Source organism: Adiantum capillus-veneris, chromosome 17, assembly GCF_014529385.1.
Source record: "Adiantum capillus-veneris isolate H3 chromosome 17, ASM1452938v2, whole genome shotgun sequence".
Lineage (NCBI taxonomy): Eukaryota > Viridiplantae > Streptophyta > Polypodiopsida > Polypodiales > Pteridaceae > Adiantum > Adiantum capillus-veneris.
Window position 1 is genome coordinate 55,545,774 of NC_140947.1, and position 19,598 is coordinate 55,565,371.

Here is a 19,598-nt window from a genome sequence, read left to right on the forward strand (position 1 = left end):
GGGACTGATCACTTGGCTGATTCCCAGTATTACTAGGCTGTTGCTCTTCAGTCTGCTGATTACCCAACTGGTGCTCTTTCTCATGTCCTTCTTGCTGACCCTCATTCTGGTCTGGCTGTGTGACTGTTAAAGAATATGCCCATTGTGCTATGGGCGGCTGGACACTGACTATACTATGTTGTAAATATACTTTGGATAATAGTTCAAAAAAAGAGAAGAAGAGAAGAGCAGATCGTTGAATGGCTGCTGCAGGGTAACGATGGTGTGTGTGTGTGTCTCGATGTGTATTGGTGTGTGTGTGTGTGTGTGTGTGTGTGTGTAGTCTTCTTTCCTACCTTCTCCATCACCTGCGCACTCTACAAAGTGGTATCAGAGCTTAATGTTGAAGTTCCAGATGATGACTTAGTTTCAATGACATTGAATGGTTTGGGACCGGAATACAAGTCATTGGATACATCTATATCTGTCGGAGGACACATGCCTGATTTTGAAGAGTTAGTAAACCTTTGTTTGCAAGAAGAGGTGAAGCTAGGCAAGTCAGGTCCTTCTACATCAAATAAAAACTCCAGAGATAAGATTTTTTACTCTAGAGGTCGTGGAAACAATAGAGGTGGAAGAGGAAACTATGGTTGTGGAAACAATGTTGGAAGAGGTCAATGGCAAAACCAACAAAGTCAAAGTTACAATGATTATAGCCAAAGAGGCATGGGGAGAGCCCGAACTCGTGGACATGGAGGTGGACGATTTGTACATCCTCAAAGAGATGGATATTGTAATAGATGTGGCATTTATGGTCACTTTGAAAGAGAATGTTACACAAGGCTAAATCAAAATCGTGATCGTGGTGAAAGAGGTCGAGGTTATGGCAGACATGGAGGAAACTTTACTGGATACAATCCTCATGATCAAAATATATATGACAATAGATCGAGTGGACATTTATTTCCTATGGAGCATGTTGTTGGAAGCATGGTGGAGCCACATCATACAGATGATTGGTATTTAGATAGTGGTGCCACAAATCATATGACATATCATGGTGAATGGTTTGACACAAAAGAGAAGTTAGAAGAGGATGAGTTTGTCGCTACAGGTGATGATACTATGCATCGGATTACACATGTTGGTTCACTTCCATTGCTAGAAAAAGACGGGACATACAACACATTGGGAGATGTTCTATATGTGCCTTCAATCACAAAGAATTTAGCATCAGTTGGACAAATGACAGATCAAGGGTTGCAAGTCCGTTTTAATCGTTATGGATGCTTCATAGAGGAGTTTCACAAAGGCAGACCAGGCAAGATATTGGCACGTGGAAGAAAAAAAGGTCGCTTGTTCTCATTGGAAGCTGGAGATCCATGTTTACACAGTGGTATGTATGCAAACAAATCAGTCACTCAAGATGATTGGGCAGAGTTATGGCATAAGAGGATTGGTCATGTCAATTTTAGAAGATTAAAGCATATGCAATCAAATCAAATTGTACGTGGATTACCAAAGTTTGGAAGATTGAATTTTGATCATGTTTGTGAAGCTTGTCAATTTGGAAAGCAATCTCGTTTACCATTTCCAAAGAGGGGGAGAATTAGCCAAAGTCCTTTGGAAATTGTTCATTCAGATATTTGGGGACCTTGTGATCATGCTACACCAAATGGTTGTCGATATTTTATCACATTCACAGATGATTACAACAGAATGACATGGGTTTACTTTCTAAAGGCAAAGTCAGAGGCATTTGAGGTATTCTTGGAGTTCAAAGTTATGGTTGAAAAAGAGAACGGTTGTCAAATTAAATGCCTACGTACAGATAGAGGCGGAGAGTACATGTCACACAGTTTTGATGATTACTTACGTGAACAAGGCATAAGAAGACAGATTACTTGCAGATACACACCACAACAAAATGGAGTTGATGAGAGAAAGAATAGAGTCATAGTAGAGATTGCAAGAGCCATGATGAAGGAGATGAATATGCCATTAACATACTGGGCTGAAGCACTTCAAACAGCTGTACACATTATGAATCGAACACCAACAGCTGCCATTCATGAAATTTCACCTTATGAGAGACTTTATGGGATCAAGCCAACAGTTTCCTACATGAAAGTTTTTGGATGTGTTTGCTATTTTCATGTGCCAAATGAATCAAGAAAGAAGATGGAGCCAAAGGTAGTGAAGTGTATATTCTTGGGCTACCCAGTTGAAAAGAAAGGTTACAAGTGCTATGATCCTACGACAAGAAAAGTTTATGTCAGTAGAGATGTCAGATTTTGTGAGCATGAACCATGGTATAAACCAAAGCTAGTGATGATAGAAGATGAGTATGAAGAGCAAGAGAATGTGCATCATGTTTTTGATAAGCTAGGACCATCAACAAGAACTATTTCAGGACCACATATGGTAGAGGAGAGTACAGGAAGTGTCAACCCATGGAGCGGTCGTTTGCAAGATAAGAAGCAAGATGAGAAAGGCAAGAAGAAAATGGTTGAAGAGAGTTCTGGAGATGAAAGCCTCAATGAAGATCATGATTTACCACATTTGAGGACACCTGGCAGTAATCATATTGAGAAATATGTACCCCCATATGCAAGAGTTGAAGAGAAGAGTGCACCACAATTGAGAAGATCAGAGAGGGTGCGTTATCCAGTTGATAGATTGACATACAATGGTTACATGCGTACACATTATGCATACATGGTTTCACGTGTGCAACATAAAGAGCCTACATGTTTTCAAGAGGCAATTGGAAAATCAGAATGGGAGTCATCTATGGATGATGAGATGGATGCTCTTGTGAAGAATGACACTTGGGATTTGGTTCGCTTGCCAAGTGGAAAGAAAGCAATTGGTTCAAAATGGGTATACAAAGTCAAGTGCAAGTCAGATGGTAGTGTGGAAAGATACAAAGCGAGGCTTGTTGCTAAAGTTTATGCACAAACAAAAGGTCTTGATTATGATGAGACATTTAGTCCAGTTGTAAAGATGACAACAGTCAGATTGGTGATAGCAATGGCAAGTATGTTCGGTTGGAAGTTACGGCAAATGGATGTGGATAATGCATTCTTGAATGGTGACTTGGAAGAAGAAGTTTATATGATATAGCCAGAGGGTTATCAACATCCAGAGTTTCCATATTATGTGTGTAAGTTGAAGAAAGCATTGTATGGTTTGAAGCAAGCATCTAGAGCTTGGTGTGAAAAGATAACCAGATTCTTGAAGAAGATTGGATTTAAACAATCTACTGCTGATCACTCATTATTTTTGAAGCATGTTGATGGAGAGATCGTCGTTATTGTTATCTATGTTGATGACTTGATTCTCACTGGAAGTCATGCTGAGCAAATTTTGCATGTCAAGAAGAGTTTGTTGAGAGAATTCAACATGAAGGACCTTGGTGAGTTGAGATATTTCTTGGGAATTGAAATTGTCAATACTTTATCAGGAATTTGGATGATACAAAGACAATACACGTTGGATATGCTTGAGAAGTATGGAATGACAGCGTGCAAACCGGTTGATACACCTCTTGATCAAAATGTGAAGTTGTTTGATGATGGACATTACATTGAGGATGTCACTATGTATCGCAAGATGGTTGGAATCCTTATTTACTTGAAAATAACAAGGCCAGATTTGAGTTATGCAGTGGGTGTTGTGAGTCAATTCATGCAAAATCCATATAAAAGTCATCTTGATGCAGTTAGACGGATTATGAGATATGTGAAAGCGACTGTCAGTTATGGAATGTTTTATGAAAAGAATGGGAAGCTTTGTCTTTATGGTTACATAGATGCAGATTGGGCAGGAGAATTTATGGATAGAAGATCAACAAGTGGTTATGCATTTTCCATTGGCAATGGTATGATAAGTTGGAGTAGCAAGAAGCAATCAGCTGTAGCATTATCAAGTACAGAAGCTGAATATCGTGGAGCAGCTTTGGCAGCATGTGAAGAGTCATGGTTGAGAGTGCTTATGGTAGAATTTGGTTTTGAATATCTTGACATTGTCATTATATATTGTGACAATATTAGCAGCATCATGTTGGCAAAGAATCCAGTCTACCATGCTCGCACTAAACACATTGAGGTACATTATCACTTCATTAGAGAAAAATTTTTGGCAAATGAGATTGATTTGGTGTATGTGAAGACAAATGATCAAGTTGCGGATATATTCACAAAAGCTCTTGGAAAGGAGAAGTTTTGCTACTTTCGTGAAGCATTGGGAATCCATCATATGCAAGCTCACTCTGAGCTTGAAGGGGAGTGTTAAAGAATATGCCCATTGTGCTATGGGCGGCTGGACACTAACTATACTATGTTGTAAATATACTTTGGATAATAGTTCAAAAAAAGAGAAGAAGAGAAGAGCAGATCGTTGAATGACTGCTGCAGGGTAACGATGGTGTGTGTGTGTCTCGATGTTTATTGGTGTGTGTGTGTGTAGTCTTCTTTCCTACCTTCTCCATCACCTGCGCACTCTACAGTGACTGGTCTCCTTCATCTCGACCTGTCCCTCCAGTACCAGGTCCTGGAGGTGGAGATGGTGGTGGGGCATCATCATCATCCTGTGTATGCCCAGTTTCTTGATCATCCTCCTCCTGATCAGCTTCATCGTCTTCGTCTTCTTCATCCGGGGAATTCTGTTGCTCAATATAATCCATTATAGCTTGGTTCATCAGAACATTATTGAACTCACCCACCTTGTCCTGCAAATCACTCTGCATACTTTCCATCAAGGACTTTAAATTTTCTAAGTCGAAAATAGCATTGCCTGAAGGGTTTAAAATTTCAGACAAGCTATTGTAGATGTATCTGTCAGTCAGCGAACGCTTCAAAGCTGTATGGTGCAATAGCAGCTTTCTGAATTCCGCCCGCTTCATCCTGAGCATCGTTTCAGCTCGCTCAGCAGCTCTCAGCGCTTCATTCCTTTGACTTTTGATGATCATAATTTCAGACTCAGCCTTTGCTAACTTTTTGTACAACAATTCCTGAGTCCTTTCTGATTGAGCTTCCAGTACCCTGTGTTGTATGTTCTGTACTTCCTGGGGTTTTTGGAGTGTTTCAATCTGATACTGTGCTTCTGCCAAGTCAGCTTTAATCTTTTTGACTTCGTCTTCTGATCTAGCAGTCTCCACCAATTGTCCCATACAACTGACAATGGTATTCCAAGAAGACTGTATCAGTACTGAACTTCTGTCTTTGACCATGGTTGGATCAGAATCAACAAGTTCATATATTGCCACTGGAGCCACGTAGGGTAAAGTTGCATAATCAACTTTGCTGAGCAAAAGATGTCCTCTCAATTTTTGAGTTTGCATTTGTTGCAACTTATCCTGTTTTACCAGTTGTATAGGGTTTCCAGTAATGGCAGGAACTCCACCAGACAAAGTTGAGAACGTTGGACCTTTCCCTTTGTCTAGTTGACTCTTGCCCTTGTCCCCTGACTGGTCTGGTATCTTCTCAACAGTGAGACTGGCTTGACATGATCTTTCCCAGATCCAGTAGCAACTGTATGTTTGACAACTAGCTGATCAGGCACAGTCTTCTGAACAGATTGCTGCTCAGTTTTACTTATCTCATCTTTCTAAGTGTTTACTGCCTTAACCTGGCTTTCTATTTGCTTCAAGAACTCACTGCTTTTTGTCAGTGTAATTCTTGGCTTCTTTGAACTGCCAGCTTCTTCTGCCGTGGCTTTCCTTTTCAGGTCATTGAAAACCGTTTGACTGTCTGTTTCCTCATCTTCTGAGGACAGTTCAATCTTCTTTGGTTCAAAAATGGGCTGCTCACTCCAAGCCTGCTTTACCTGCTCATTAACATCTATAGAAGTGGCCCAATACAGGAATTGCCAGACATACCATGCCTTGAAAATAATTTGAGATTTCAGCTTGGCAGTCTGTTGGAGTACATTATACGAGAGTATTTGACAAAGGTTGATATGGACTTGTGAATCCAGTATCTTGGCTAACAGCATAGCAAATAATTTTTCTGACACATACGTTGGGTTGTTCTTCAAGATGACTGCTTCAGCTACAAACCTGTAAGCAGCGGAGGCTTCCAGTCCTGCTTACTGGAACTCCTTGAGCACTTGCCTTGCGCTTCTTTCTAGCCGCTTCATCCTCCTTCAGAGCGATACTTATTTGTTGTGCAGTTGCCACAGACAGTTTGGGCTCATTAGGCATCCAAAATGCGAATGCAATGGCTTCTCGTGTCACTGACACCTTTCTACTATTTAACATAGCACTGCTAGTTTCAGCATCAAAGGAATCAAGAACTTGCTTGATGATATCTGCATCAAAAGCAATCCTTGTAGCTTGCAACACAACTCGCAGATCCCATAGTTGTAGCAGAGTCATTGCGTGATTAGTAAAGACATATCGTTGGATTTTACTGTATGGAAGAACGGGAAGGCTTGCCTTTGCCTCAACAACTATAGCCTGGGTTTCTTCAAGAGTTTCTTGCATCTTCTCTGAGCGTTTCCTTCTACCCATACACTGTGAGGTCGACGACGATGAGACAGGCGAAGGAGAAGATGACTTACTTGTGTCAAAGCCGCTTCCTGGTGTCGTTGGTAAGACTATATGACAATCAGCTGTCTTGTCAAAGGTCAAAGTTTGTGGCTGTAGTGAAGAAACCTCGGAGCTCGGCGATGGCAAATAGTTGACAGGAGGAAAGCGTCGCGCAGGAGATTTATGGGGAAAAATGCTAACTCTCCTGAATGTTATACGTGTTCGTGCCATAAAAGCTCCACCACTCGCCGCTCCTAGACTTGTGTGTGTCGCTGCTGTCGTGGCAGGCATGCATTGGACAGCACTACGACCCATCCTTGTAATAATTATCACTGACTCTCCATTTGACCGTTGGACACTTAAAATTTGGAAAGTGTGTCCATACTGGTACTGAACTGATTCCCAGTCTGGTGCAACCATAATGGTACTGATTCTAAGATTAGACTGATCTGGTCCTTCTGGTACTGGTTCTGAAACTGGAACTGGTTGCACATGAAAAAGTCCAAAAATATCTGATTCCGGTATCTCTTGATCAGCAACCTCTAGTTCCTTAGTTCCTTGTTCTAACCCAGTTTCTCTGGTCTCTGAATAATAGAGCTTGATCTTTGCTCCATTATACACTCCCGGCAACATCCGTCCAGATAAATATTTCAATCTGACTGTGCCATTGGAGAAGACCCAATCGACCTCAAAAGGTCCTGCCCAAGCAATCTTCAAATTTGGCTTCTTTGGACCCAATCTAGACTGATATAGAAGCACTAAGTCTCCTTTCTAGGATTCTCGAACTTTAATTCGGCGATCATGCCAGGGCTTCCTTCGTTGTTGAACAATTTCTTGTTCCAATATAGCCCTTTGCCTGAGTTCATCTAACTGCATCAGTTCATCCAGTCTTTTATTAAGATTATGGTTAAAGTCTAATCCATACTTCATAGCCATTCTTAGACTAGGGATTACAAACTCCATAGGAACCACAACTTCAGTACCATACACCATTCTGAATGGTGTCATTCCAGTAGCTACCTTATAAGTTGTCCTATAAGCCCATAGAGCAGTCTGAAGCTTCAAGTCCCACTGGTCTGGTTTCTTTTGCACCACCTTAGTGAGAATAGTCTTTATTGTCTTGTTGCTACTTTCAACCTGCCCATTGCATCTAGGATAGTAAGGAGTAGATTTCTGATGCTTGATTGAAAGCATATCCAATAGGATTTCCATAGTATCATTGATAAAATGTGTTCCTTGATCGGTCACAATTTCTATTGGACATCCATATCGGCAGACAATATTCTCAAACAGAAACCTTGCAGTTGACTTGGCTGTGTTGTCAGGAAGAGCCTTAGCTTCAACCCACTTGGTAACATAACAAGTAGCCATCACGATATATTTGTTCTTCCTGGGAGTCACCTTCTTAAAAGGTCCCATAAAATCCAGTCCCCATTTCATGAATACTCCCAATGGTTATATTGGCATTAAGGGAGTCATGTCTGCAGCTGTTGGTCGGCCCATTCTTTGTCATATGTCACAAGTTTTACAAAAACTTCTGACATCAGCAATCAGTGTTTGCCACCACAGACCTCCTTGTAGAATCTTCTTGTAGGTCACTTCATTGGAAAAGTTTCCACCAGACTCGCCATTATGCGCTTCTGAAATGACTTGCATTCTTCCTTCCATAGGGACACATCTTCGAAGTATACCATCCACACCTAGTCGATAAAGTACTCCTCCGATGATGGTAAATTTCAGGATTTTTATGATCAGAGCTTTCTTCTGATTCTGTTTCCACTCCTCTGGAAAGGTACCTTGGGAAAGGAATTGATAAATATCATACCATTCAGGATCCACTGATTCTTCTGCTTCTAACTGAAATAAATCAGCATCCACTGGCTCATCTCTCAGAGGTGATTCTGAATATCCCTCCGTACTTCTGGAAAGAGAGTCAGCTCCACAGTGGTTTCGGCCAGGCTTATGGAAAATTTTGAATTCTAATTCCATAAGGAACAGCATCCATCTTATCATCTTGCCTTGAATAATAACTTTGTTAATCAGAAACAGAAGAGCTTGATGATCCACATAAAAATGGAATAACTTCCCCAATAGATAATGCATGAACTTTGTAGCGCTAAAAACCATTCCGAGGGCTTCTCTTTCAGTAGTCGTATAGCCTTGTTCAGCCTGACTGAATCTCCGAATAGAAAAATAGACCGGATAGTCTGTTCTGCCATCTGGCTGAGCTAATATTGCCCCCATTGCCAATCCTGAAGCATCTACATGTACATGAAAAATAATATCCCAATTCGGCTGCCTAAGGACTTGTTTACTGGTAATGGCTTTTCTCAAATTTTGAAAACTCTCCTCACACTTAGCAGTCCAGTTGAACTTACTGGTCTTCTTTGTAAGCTCATATAGTGGTACTGCTTGAGAAGCAAACTTGTGTACAAATCTTCTATAGAAATTCACATACCCCAAGAAAGAACTCAATTCTGAAGCAATTCTGGGTGCTTTAGCTTGCTGGACACACTGTATTTTGTCATTGGCCATTTCTATTCCATTGCGGGAAACCACATGTCCCAGTAGCTGTCCCTTCTAGACCAAAAATACAGATTTGAATGGATTCAAACAAATCCTTTTCTCCTGACAGCGTTTAAAAACCATCTCTAGGAATAGAAGGTGTTGTTCCTCATTTGAATAGACAATGAAGTCATCCATGAAAATGGCAAGGAATCGATGAAGAAATTCATTAAACATCTCCATCATACACCGCCGAAAAGTAGGTGGTGCATTGCACAGGCCAAAAGGCATCACCAGATACATGAATTCTCCCCACTTAATGATGAAAGTGGTCTTGGCCCTATCTTCAGGAGCAATTTGTAACTGGTTATAGCTGCTATAACCATCCATGAAGCTATACATATCATATCCTGCGATCTCATCAAGCAACATATCAGTAAAAGGTAAGGGAAATGGATCCTTAATGGTCTGGGCATTTAGTTTTCTATAGTCGACACAAACTCTTAATTTCCCATTCTTCTTAGGAACAACGACTATGGGAAATAACCAATCACTGCTTGCTACTTCCGTAATGAACCTAGCCTTGAGAAGATTATCAATCTCCTCCTTGACCTTCTTTGCATAGTTGGGGTTCATCCGGTATCTTTGCAATCTTACTGGCCTAGCATCCGGTTTCAGTGGTATTCGGTGCTGACAAACTTCAGGATCTACTCCCTTCAAATCTGTATGTTCCCAGGCAAACACATCTTTATATTTCTCGAACATTTTTTGTGCCTTTTCCTTCATTGCCGGTTTGAGGTGTTTGTTGACTTTGATCATTCTAGGATTTTCCTCTGATCCCAGGTTCCACTTCTCTACTTCTTGATCGTCTGGAAGCCACCAGTTTGGTCCGCCTCCTTTTTGTTTGGTCGATTCTTCAGTGTAGTCCCAAGAAGGTCCATTCATTTCTGAATCATTATTCTGATCAAGTGGGTACTCTTCAGAACATACTGGTTCTTCCATTACACCAGTATCAGCTGGTTCCTCCATTCTTCCAGTTAGCTGAACTGTTCTTTCCCCTGCATTGACTTCAGTAAACTGATCAGGGAATTGTCTCTTCTGCTTGTCAGCTTGCTCTTTGTTCAGCAGGACTGCATTCAAATCAATTTCTGCCAAAGGAAATATGTTCATAGCTGCTAGCATTCGCTCAATTTTCTTCGCTCTGTATTTCTGACACAACTCCTTCGGCATTAGTTCCTTTTTCCAGCTCCTGGTGTTGTTGGTCTGGATTTTGATTCTGCCCCACTGGCCCCTTCTATGGTCAAGGTTTGGTTTGCGTAGTCATGAACAGCATGTGTTGTTCTTAACCATGGGCGGCCTAGTAGCATTCCATATGATCCCTGCACATCCAAGACTAGGAAACTGGTTTTGCATTTCTCCCTCCCAACTCTTATCTGCATGTTTTCAATCATTCCCGTCGCCTGTATGACTCGATGATCTGTCATTCTTACTTTGAATGGTGCTGGTTTCATGTTAGTGATACCCATTCTTTGTTGAAGATGGGCTCCCATTATGTTGACTCTTGCTCCTCCATCCAGTATGACGCTTGAGAGAGGTTCCCACTGCTTCCTGACCTTATAGTCTACCTGAATAAGTGGAACTTCATCATCCCGGATAGCCGTCAGGTCCACTGTTCTGGCCTCTAACTCAGTCTTCCTACGTTGTCTGATAAAGTTGGCCACCTCAGGCAAGGTCTTTCTTATATCCTCCAGCTCTACAGTCAGCTTCTCGATTCTATCACAAATTTTCACATGAATTTCCTCTTGCTCTTGGTCAGATTGATTGTCAGAGCTTGAAGAACTGGTGTCTTCACACTGCCATTCTTCTTTAGCAGTACTTCTACTCTTTTCATCCACTCCCATTTTATCAGCTAGTCCCTGTACTACAACCAGCATGGTCTCTATCATGGCCGATACTTATTGATCTTTATCAGTTGATTGGGCTGGTATCTTCCGAATGACTCTAGCTTCGGAACTTTCTGGCTGCTCTGGCAGCTTCTTAGCTAAATCCTCTGTGATTTTAGCTGCTAGTTCTCGCTGCTCTTGCCACTCATCTACCACCTTTTCTTTACCTTTGGCCTTCCAAACTTCCCTTTGTTGAGCCCACTTGCTCTTGTTATGATTGACTGGTACTTCTGAAATGTTTGGAATTTCTTCAATAATCACTCCCTTGTTCCTGGTAACCACCCTGACTGGGACTGGCTCTGGTGCCTTAACCTCAGTAGCAGTCGTTACCGGTGTATCTGGACATTGGGCTGCAAAATGACCATACTTCCCACAGGTATAGCAATTCATGCTCCTGGTCTGGAAGTTGCCTCTTCCTCTTCCTCTGCCCATTCCTGGTTGGTATCTGTCATGTCCTTGACCAGTACCACTGGTACCTGGTCTTTCCTCTTGAGCTACTTTGATTGGTTCTGCCTTCACTGGTTCAGTGTAGGCAACCACTGATAGATCCTTTCCTTTCTTAAAATGGTGAATTCTGATGCCACAATTATTCCATAGGTGACCAAAGGCCTTGCAGTAGGTACATTGTGGACATTCAGTGGAGATGTGGTCCTTGGATTTACATCTTGAACACCAAGTCTCCATTTTTCGGACCGGCTGTCTTGTGTGGCTAATTTCTGCAATCTGCCTAGCCATTTCTTCAATCTTCTTGGTCCATGATCCCTTCTTTGATTTCTCCTTTGTTCGTTCATTGGAGCTGCTCTCGGAGCTGTTGGATGTTGCACTCGAACTGGAAGCTTCAGTAGCCGAGCTACTGCTACTGGTCCTTCGCTTCTTGTGGCTCTTCTCTTTCTTAGCCTGTTGTTCCAGCTTTAATGCTCTTTGCACCAGATCATTGAATTTATTTGTAGGGGCTGGTACTTCTTGTTCCCTAAGCTTCTTGCTTCTGAACCCATTCAGAAACCATGCCCTCAATCTCTTCTCAGACGGCGGTTCTTGCAACTGCCTGGTCAGTTCTTTTATCTTTTCTACATAGCTACTGACTGACAAATTCCTCTGTTTGATCTGATCCAATTCACAGAGAATATACTCATCCCCTCGATTGTCGGAATATTCCAACTTGAAGGCCTTAAGTAATTTGTTATATGATCTCAGCTGGCCTGCAGGGTAATGGTAATACCATTTCCTCGCTGCCTCATTCAAGGTTTGTGGAAAATATTCCCCCCAATCATCTTCATCAATGTTTTTTAGTTCAGCATGCTGCTCGAAAGCTTGTATGTGAACATCTGGATCATCCTTTTTCCCTCCTTTGAACATGGGAAAGGAAATCTTCAGGGAAGCTGTGTAATCATTTTGATTATTGTTGATCCCACCACTTCTCTTCTTGGCTTCAGAATGACGCTTGGGAGCCTTCTTGCAATTGTCAGTGTCAGCATCCCAATCAATCTCTGTCTATGTCTTAGTATCAGTATCTTCTCTATTTTCTCTGCTAGAAGTATGGTGACTTCCCTTTCTGCCCTTGATATTCTCATCTCTCTGGCAAGACTGAGAACTCTTGGAATTCTTTGCCTTTTGTGCTTCCCGTTCTGCCCATCGGCGTCGAGAATGACTAGAGTGCTGCGAGTCCTGCGCCTCATCAGTCTGACTATGCTCCTCCTGAGCCTCAGTGTCAGTCATTTTCTCTTGCTTGGGGTCAGACTCTCTTCCTGACTCCTCAGTAATGGGGTCCACACGAATGGTAGATTTCCGGCCACGATTGGATTTTGGTGTCATTGCTGAAAACTTCAACTGGGAGAAGAGTCTTTCAGTCAACGAGCTTCAGCTCGAGCCACCGTGATCGCCAAAATGGAATTGGAGTTGATCTCTTGAGACAGCTAATTCCAATGTTGAAGGATTCAGCTATTTGTCATAAAATCTAATATCTAACTAACCCAAATGATTTTCTCATATTAAATTGATCACTTAATGTGGGAGAATAAACGGGAACAAGTGTTAAGATATAGGTATGTGCTTATAGATCTATCTCAACATGGGGCCAATGGTAAAGGGGCCCAAAAGGGAGATGGTCTATCAAAGAGCAAGGCTAACCAATGGAGCATAAGACCTTAGGGTTAGCTTCATTGAAGACCTCCAATAAATGTGTGTAAAAGTCCTTTGACCTTAAGTAAGCTAGGGTTGAGCTTGAGGTGGGAACCCGGCCCAAGCTCAAGGTGCTTGTCATGCTTGAGGTGCTTGTCATGCTTGAGGTGTTTTTCATGCTTGAGGTGCTTGATTAAGATGCTTGAGGTGCTTGACTGGCTCCATGCTTGAGGTGCTTGACTTGCTGCATGATTAAAGTACTTGAGGTGCCTTGAGAAGCTTGCCTAAGATGCTTGTGGGAACACCCCCTAGTTCAAGTGCTTTGTCATGCTTGGTGAGTAAGGTGCTTGATCACCTAAAAGTCAAAAGCATTCCTACAAGAGGGGGGGCGAGCCCTTTTCCTAGGGGCTACAGAGAGAATACCCACTCACACACACAAGGGAAGCCCAACTTGAAGAGGCAGCAAGGACACATGTCAGGCCCCTACCCATGTTACCTTCATGTGTTGCTTGAAGCCTATTGGCTAGGCTTCAAAGGGGTCCAATGATAAATTACATGAATTATCTAATTGTTTTAGCATTTATCAAGTCCTCTCTCTCAAAGGGGAAAGGGGGACACTTGTCCCAAGGCTACCCATGTTGCTTGTAATGGCTCTTGCTTGTGATTGGCTAGGCCTGGAAGGGTCCAATGAGCTTCAGGCATGAGCTACAAGGGGGGGTCAACCCAAGCAAGCTAGGGGGGTATACTCACCCACACACACTCACAAGCACTCTCATTGTGTAATATGCAAAGTGCAAGAGCTCCCTCTCCAAGCAAGTAGAGGTTGAGGGCCTACACCAACACTCTTGGCTATGGAGTGCAAATCCAACCAAGAGCCATGCTTCAATGATTAAGCTTGCCATATCCTTCTTCTTCATTACTATGCTATTATGTATGCTAGCAACAAGAGTATGATAAGTGAGGAACTAATTCTTTCTCCTACGAAATGTTTCTTCTTCCTCTTCCCTACCCTCATTCCCTGCTAGCTCTCTCCACCTTCGAAGGTGTTTGAGGTCTTGGGATTGAGGCTTGGGATAGTTAAAGCTTTCTTCAAGTTTATGTTATGTTTGTGGTGCATGAAGCCTTCCATCTTCATGGCATCACCTAGGTCACAATGAACACAAAGACTGTATTGTAACAAGTCTCTCTTTATGGGAGAAATCATAATACAAATGCATATTGGAGGGGGGACCGGCTCCACATAAATCCGGTCCTCAATTGTTGTCATGTTCTCTAAACTCTCTCTCTTGCAAAAGTATTGTCTATGCCAAGTTAACTAATTGCTATGATTATGTTGCTATCTTCAATTATGTCTACCCGTTATGCTCACAAAATCATTTCTTGAAAGTACTCTCATTAAATTCCGCTATTCTCAAATTGAATAGGCAAATTCCATTACATTGGTATCAGAGCATTTGGTTTCTCTTTTCTTGCTTAAGAAGAGAGGTCCTTAAGTAGCCTATAAATGGTTGATGTTGTTAATTATAATAGAGTAAGTGGAACTGGGATCTAATACCAGTTTTGTTAAGCCCACTATGTGGGGGATGGTGCACACCTCGGGAGCTTTGGACTTAATAATGGAGTCTTTTTAGACTTGCCTACGGCTTTACCATTATTGAGCCATAGGAAGTCCGAAAGGAGCTAGCCCTTGGCAACTCTGCTATGTTAGACCTACTCCTCTACTCTCTATAATTAACCACTTTGAGCCGTGGGTGTAGATACTTAAGAGCCGATTTTCAAAGGCTAAGAGGAGTGGCAACTAAGGTTTTGAATTGCCAAAGCATACACTAAGTACATACATAAAATTTTGTTAACATGGTTGACAATAATCAAGAGAGTAGAATGAACATTGATAGCTTTGATTTTGCACATGAAGGTGCTAATGATGATGCTCCCATGTTTGTGAATTATCTTGTGACTAGGTTGCAACAAGCTATGGGCAACCCTACCTTGCAAGCCGAAGTTACTCAACAACTTCGTGCCTATGGAATTTCCCTTCCTCTCCAAGAGGAGAGAGAGCTTAGGAGGCCTCTTGAAGAGACCCCCAAAAGAAGACTCTCTCCCATTCGAGAGGAGGAATCCAAAGAGAAAGAAAACAATGAAAGTCTAAGTTCTTCTGAAGATGTGGCTCCACGAAGAAGGCGGTCTAGACGATCGCCTACTCCTCCCAAGAGGAAAAGAGCAACCCATAGTCCTTCTCCTCATCACTCTCAAAGGCAAGAGAGGAAACAAAGGAAGAAAAGGGCTAGGAAGAGGTCACCCTCTTCTCCTTCTTCTTCACCTTCCTTCTCTTCCGATGAAATTTATGGCTATTCTCCTAGAGAATACAAGAGGGGAGGGCATCGCAAATCATTTCCTGCATGGCGAAGGTCACAAAAGCTAAAGAAATTCAAGGAGGGAGGAAAGTGTATCTCTTTTCTCACCTACGATGGCACCTTTGGTGCTACCGACAAAGTGTTGGCCTTCATCCAGCAATTTGATGCGGCCTTTGGGGACGAGGGCTTCACAGAGTCCTCCAAGCTACGCCATGTAGCTATGCACTTCCAAAAATCAGCTCGTCAATGGTGGGCTAGCCTTCGTAGCAATGGAGAAGCCCCAAATACATGGAAAACTCTACGAGTTTCCATCATGAAGCAATTTCTTCCAAGCGATACTAAAGATAAAGTTCTTACCGAATGGCGCGGCTTGAAACTCCTCTCTCATGAGTATATCAACAAGTATGTAGATAAGTTTTGGGATTTACATCTCAAAGCTACTGTCTTTCAAAAGATAGACTTTGCCGAGCAAAGACAGCAATTCTGTGCGGGATTACCTGAAGAGATGGCCGAATATATCAACTCTCAACGGCCCGGTCCTATTACCGAAGTAATCCACCACACCATGGTTGCTTCACGCATCAATTTCCATCAAGGGGCTAGACGTAATGTCAAGCCCATGGAAAACAAAGATAAAAATGATGCAAAGGGGAAATCCAATGCTCAAAATAATTCCCAAGGCACTTCCAACAACAACAACAACAATCGGTCCAAGGAGAAGGGAGTTTACAAAGGTAAAAACAAACTCTCTCCTGAAGAGCTTGAAGCTTTTCGCAAGGACCATAAGTGTTTCAAGTGTGGGGAGCAAGGACATGGCTATCGTTCTTGCCCCAAGAAGAATACTCGCAATGAGACTCCTAGGGCTTCCACCATCGAAGCTCCAAAAGAGGATGCTCATTGCAAAGGATCATCACTCTCCTATGCTTGGGGAAAGGTACGAGAGCATGATGCCTTCATCTTGTTTGACCCTGGCTCTACTCTCAACTTCATATCAATAGAGTTGGCCACCAAGTTGGGCATTCAAGCTTTTGAGATGGGAGATATAGTAACAGCTGATGCAGCTTTCAAGGGACAACAAGCCTCCGTTACTCCCTTGATTGGGAAGTTGAGGCTTCATGTCCAAAGCTATGTCGACAAAGAAGACTTCTTCATCTCTCCCCTCCAACATCAGGATGTTATCCTAGGGGCACCATGGTTTGATCGCATGGCTGCCAACATGAAGTTCCCTGAAAGGAGAATTTACTTCACCTACAGGGGAAAGAACATGTATGTAGATGCTAGTGAGCATGGTCACACTATTCCACTTGTAAATCCTCTTTCTTTTGATAAATCAATGAAGAGCTCAGTTTCTGCGTACATGATTTATGTCAAAGAGTCTCTAAAAGCTAATAATGTTTCATCAAATGAAAATGATAGGAATCAAGAAGAGTTAGACTTGTCTACTTTTCTAAAAGGATTCCAAGATGTGTTCATTGATGATATCCCTATGGACCTACCTCCAAAACGAGGGGATGATGACCATCGTATTGAGCTCCTTCCAGGAAGCTCACCGCCTAACAAACCTCCTTATCGAGTCTCACAAGCTCAACAAGAGGAGATCATGAGGCAAGTACAAGAGCTGGACAAAGGGATGGTGAGGCCTAGTTCCTCTCCCTTTTGTTCTCCAGTCCTTTTAGTGCAAAAGAAAGATGGTACATACCGTATGTGTGTGGACTATCGAGCACTAAACCATATCACTATTAAAAACAGATTTCCCGTACCTCGGGTAGAAGATCTATTTGATAAGCTACAAGGCTCTACCTACTTCAATAGGATTGACCTTAAGAGTGGCTATCATCAAATAAGGATAGTGGATGAGGATATCTTAAAGACCGCGTTTCGCACAACCTTTGGTCTTTATGAATATCTAGTCATGCCTTTTGGCTTGACTAATGCACCAGCTACGTTCAATCGTTTGATGGAGAAAATTTTTGAACCATATCTAAAATTCACTGGAGTGTTCTTCAATGATATCATCATCTACTCCAAGTCTTTGGAGGAACATAAGCAACATCTTCAAGTGATTTTTCAAGCCTTGAGGGAGAACAAACTTTTTCTCAACCAAAAGAAAAGTGAATTCTTCCTTCAAGAGATTCAATATCTAGGCCATATTATCTCTCACGGTGGTATTCGTATGGATCCATCAAAGTTAGAGGTAATAAAATCATGGCCTAACCCAAGGAATCTACATGAGCTAAGAAGCTTTATTGGTATGTGTGCATACTATAGACGCTTCATAGCAAAATTCTCTCAAGTGGTAGGACCACTACACGACTTAACCAAGAAGAACGTTAAGTTTGTATGGACTGCTAAGGAGCAAAATGCTTTTGAAAAACTCAAAGAGAAGCTTACTTCCCAACCAGTCCTCGTGCTTCCGGATCTCTCAAAGCCCTTTGAGGTCCAATGTGATGCTTGTGGTGATTGCCTTGGAGCGGTTTTGCTTCAAGAAGGGCATGCCATAGCATATGAGAGCCGAAGGCTCAATGGTGATGAACGAGTCTTGGGCATTTATGAGAAAGAGCTTTTAGCTGTTCTACATGCCCTAGACACATGGAAGCACTACCTATTGGGGACTCCATTTATCCTACGAACCGACCACCAAAGTCTCAAGTATTTCATCACGCAAACCAAGCTTTCTGACAAACAAATGAGGTGGGCAAATTTTCTTTCGCAATTTAATTTTCATATTGCTCACATAGCTGGTAAGCACAATCAAGTTGCCGATGCAATTTCACGACGACCAAAAGTTAATGCGGTGTCTATAGCTACTCACAATGATCTATCCTCTATGATAGATGAGTATGCTACTAACCCTGACTTTAGAGACTTAATGTCAGCCCTTGCTTTGGGGAAGAAAGAGGAACCATTCACCTTGCAGGATGGTTATCTTCTTCACGGCAATAGGCTATGTGTTACCCATTCCCTTCGTGAGAAGGTTATGTATGAATCCCATGCTCCTCCATATGCAGGGCATAGAGGTATTCAACCTACTCTCCGAGGAGTAGAGACGTATTCCTATTGGCCTACCATGAAAGTGGACATACAAGAGTATGTTTCAAAATGTGTAGTATGCCAAAAGACCAAGTATGATAGAGGGAAGCAACCTGGATTACTCCAGCCATTTCCTATTCCAAATTCACCATGGGAGAGTATATCCATGGATTTCATCTTTGGATTACCCAAGTCTATCCATGGGAATACAGGAATATGGACAATAGTCGACAGGTTTAGCAAGCAAGCACATTTTATTCCTGTCAAAAAGACTATTAAGGCACATCAAATGGCAACTCTCTTCATATCTCAGATTTTCAAACACCATGGATTACCCACATCCATCGTGTCAGATAGAGATCCTAGAATGACCAGTAATTTCTGGAAAGGTCTCTTTGAAAATCTAGGAACAAGATTGAATTTCTCTTCTGCCTATCACCCACAAACGGATGGCCAAAGTGAGATAGCCAATCTTACGATACTCGATCTACTCAAGACTTATGTTACCGAAGTAGATCAACGCTCACAATGGGAAAAGTATTTACCGCTAGTAGAGTATGCCTACAATAATACTTTACATACTTCTACGGGCAAAGCACCTTTCGAGATCATAGAAGGAAGACCTAAAAGTCCCTTGCTACTGAAAGTACATGGGAAAATCTTCGCCGCCGATGAGTATAGCCGTGACCTACAAGAATCTTTTCAAAAGATTAGGGAGGCTATAGCCATCTCTCAACAAAAGCAAAAAGCTGCTGCTGATAAGCACAGAAGAGCCTTAATGTTCAAAGAAAATGATTGGGTCTTACTCAAGTTTCCTAAGGCTCGATTAAGGCAAACGACGGGCAAAAATCCTACGGGCCATCAAAAGTATTATGCTAAACTAGCAAAAAGATACTATGGTCCTTTCCAAATCTTGAAGCCTATCAATGAGATGGCTTATCAACTCAAGTTGCCCAACCATTGGCTTATACACAATGCCTTTCATGTAAGCTTACTTAAGCCCTACAAAGGAGAGCCACCAATTGAACCAATTATTGAAGACCCTCCCGAAGTTTAAGACCAAGAAGAGGTGCTACAACCCGAAGCTATCCTTCGGCATGAAGACAAGGTACTACGACATGGTAAGATTATCCGACG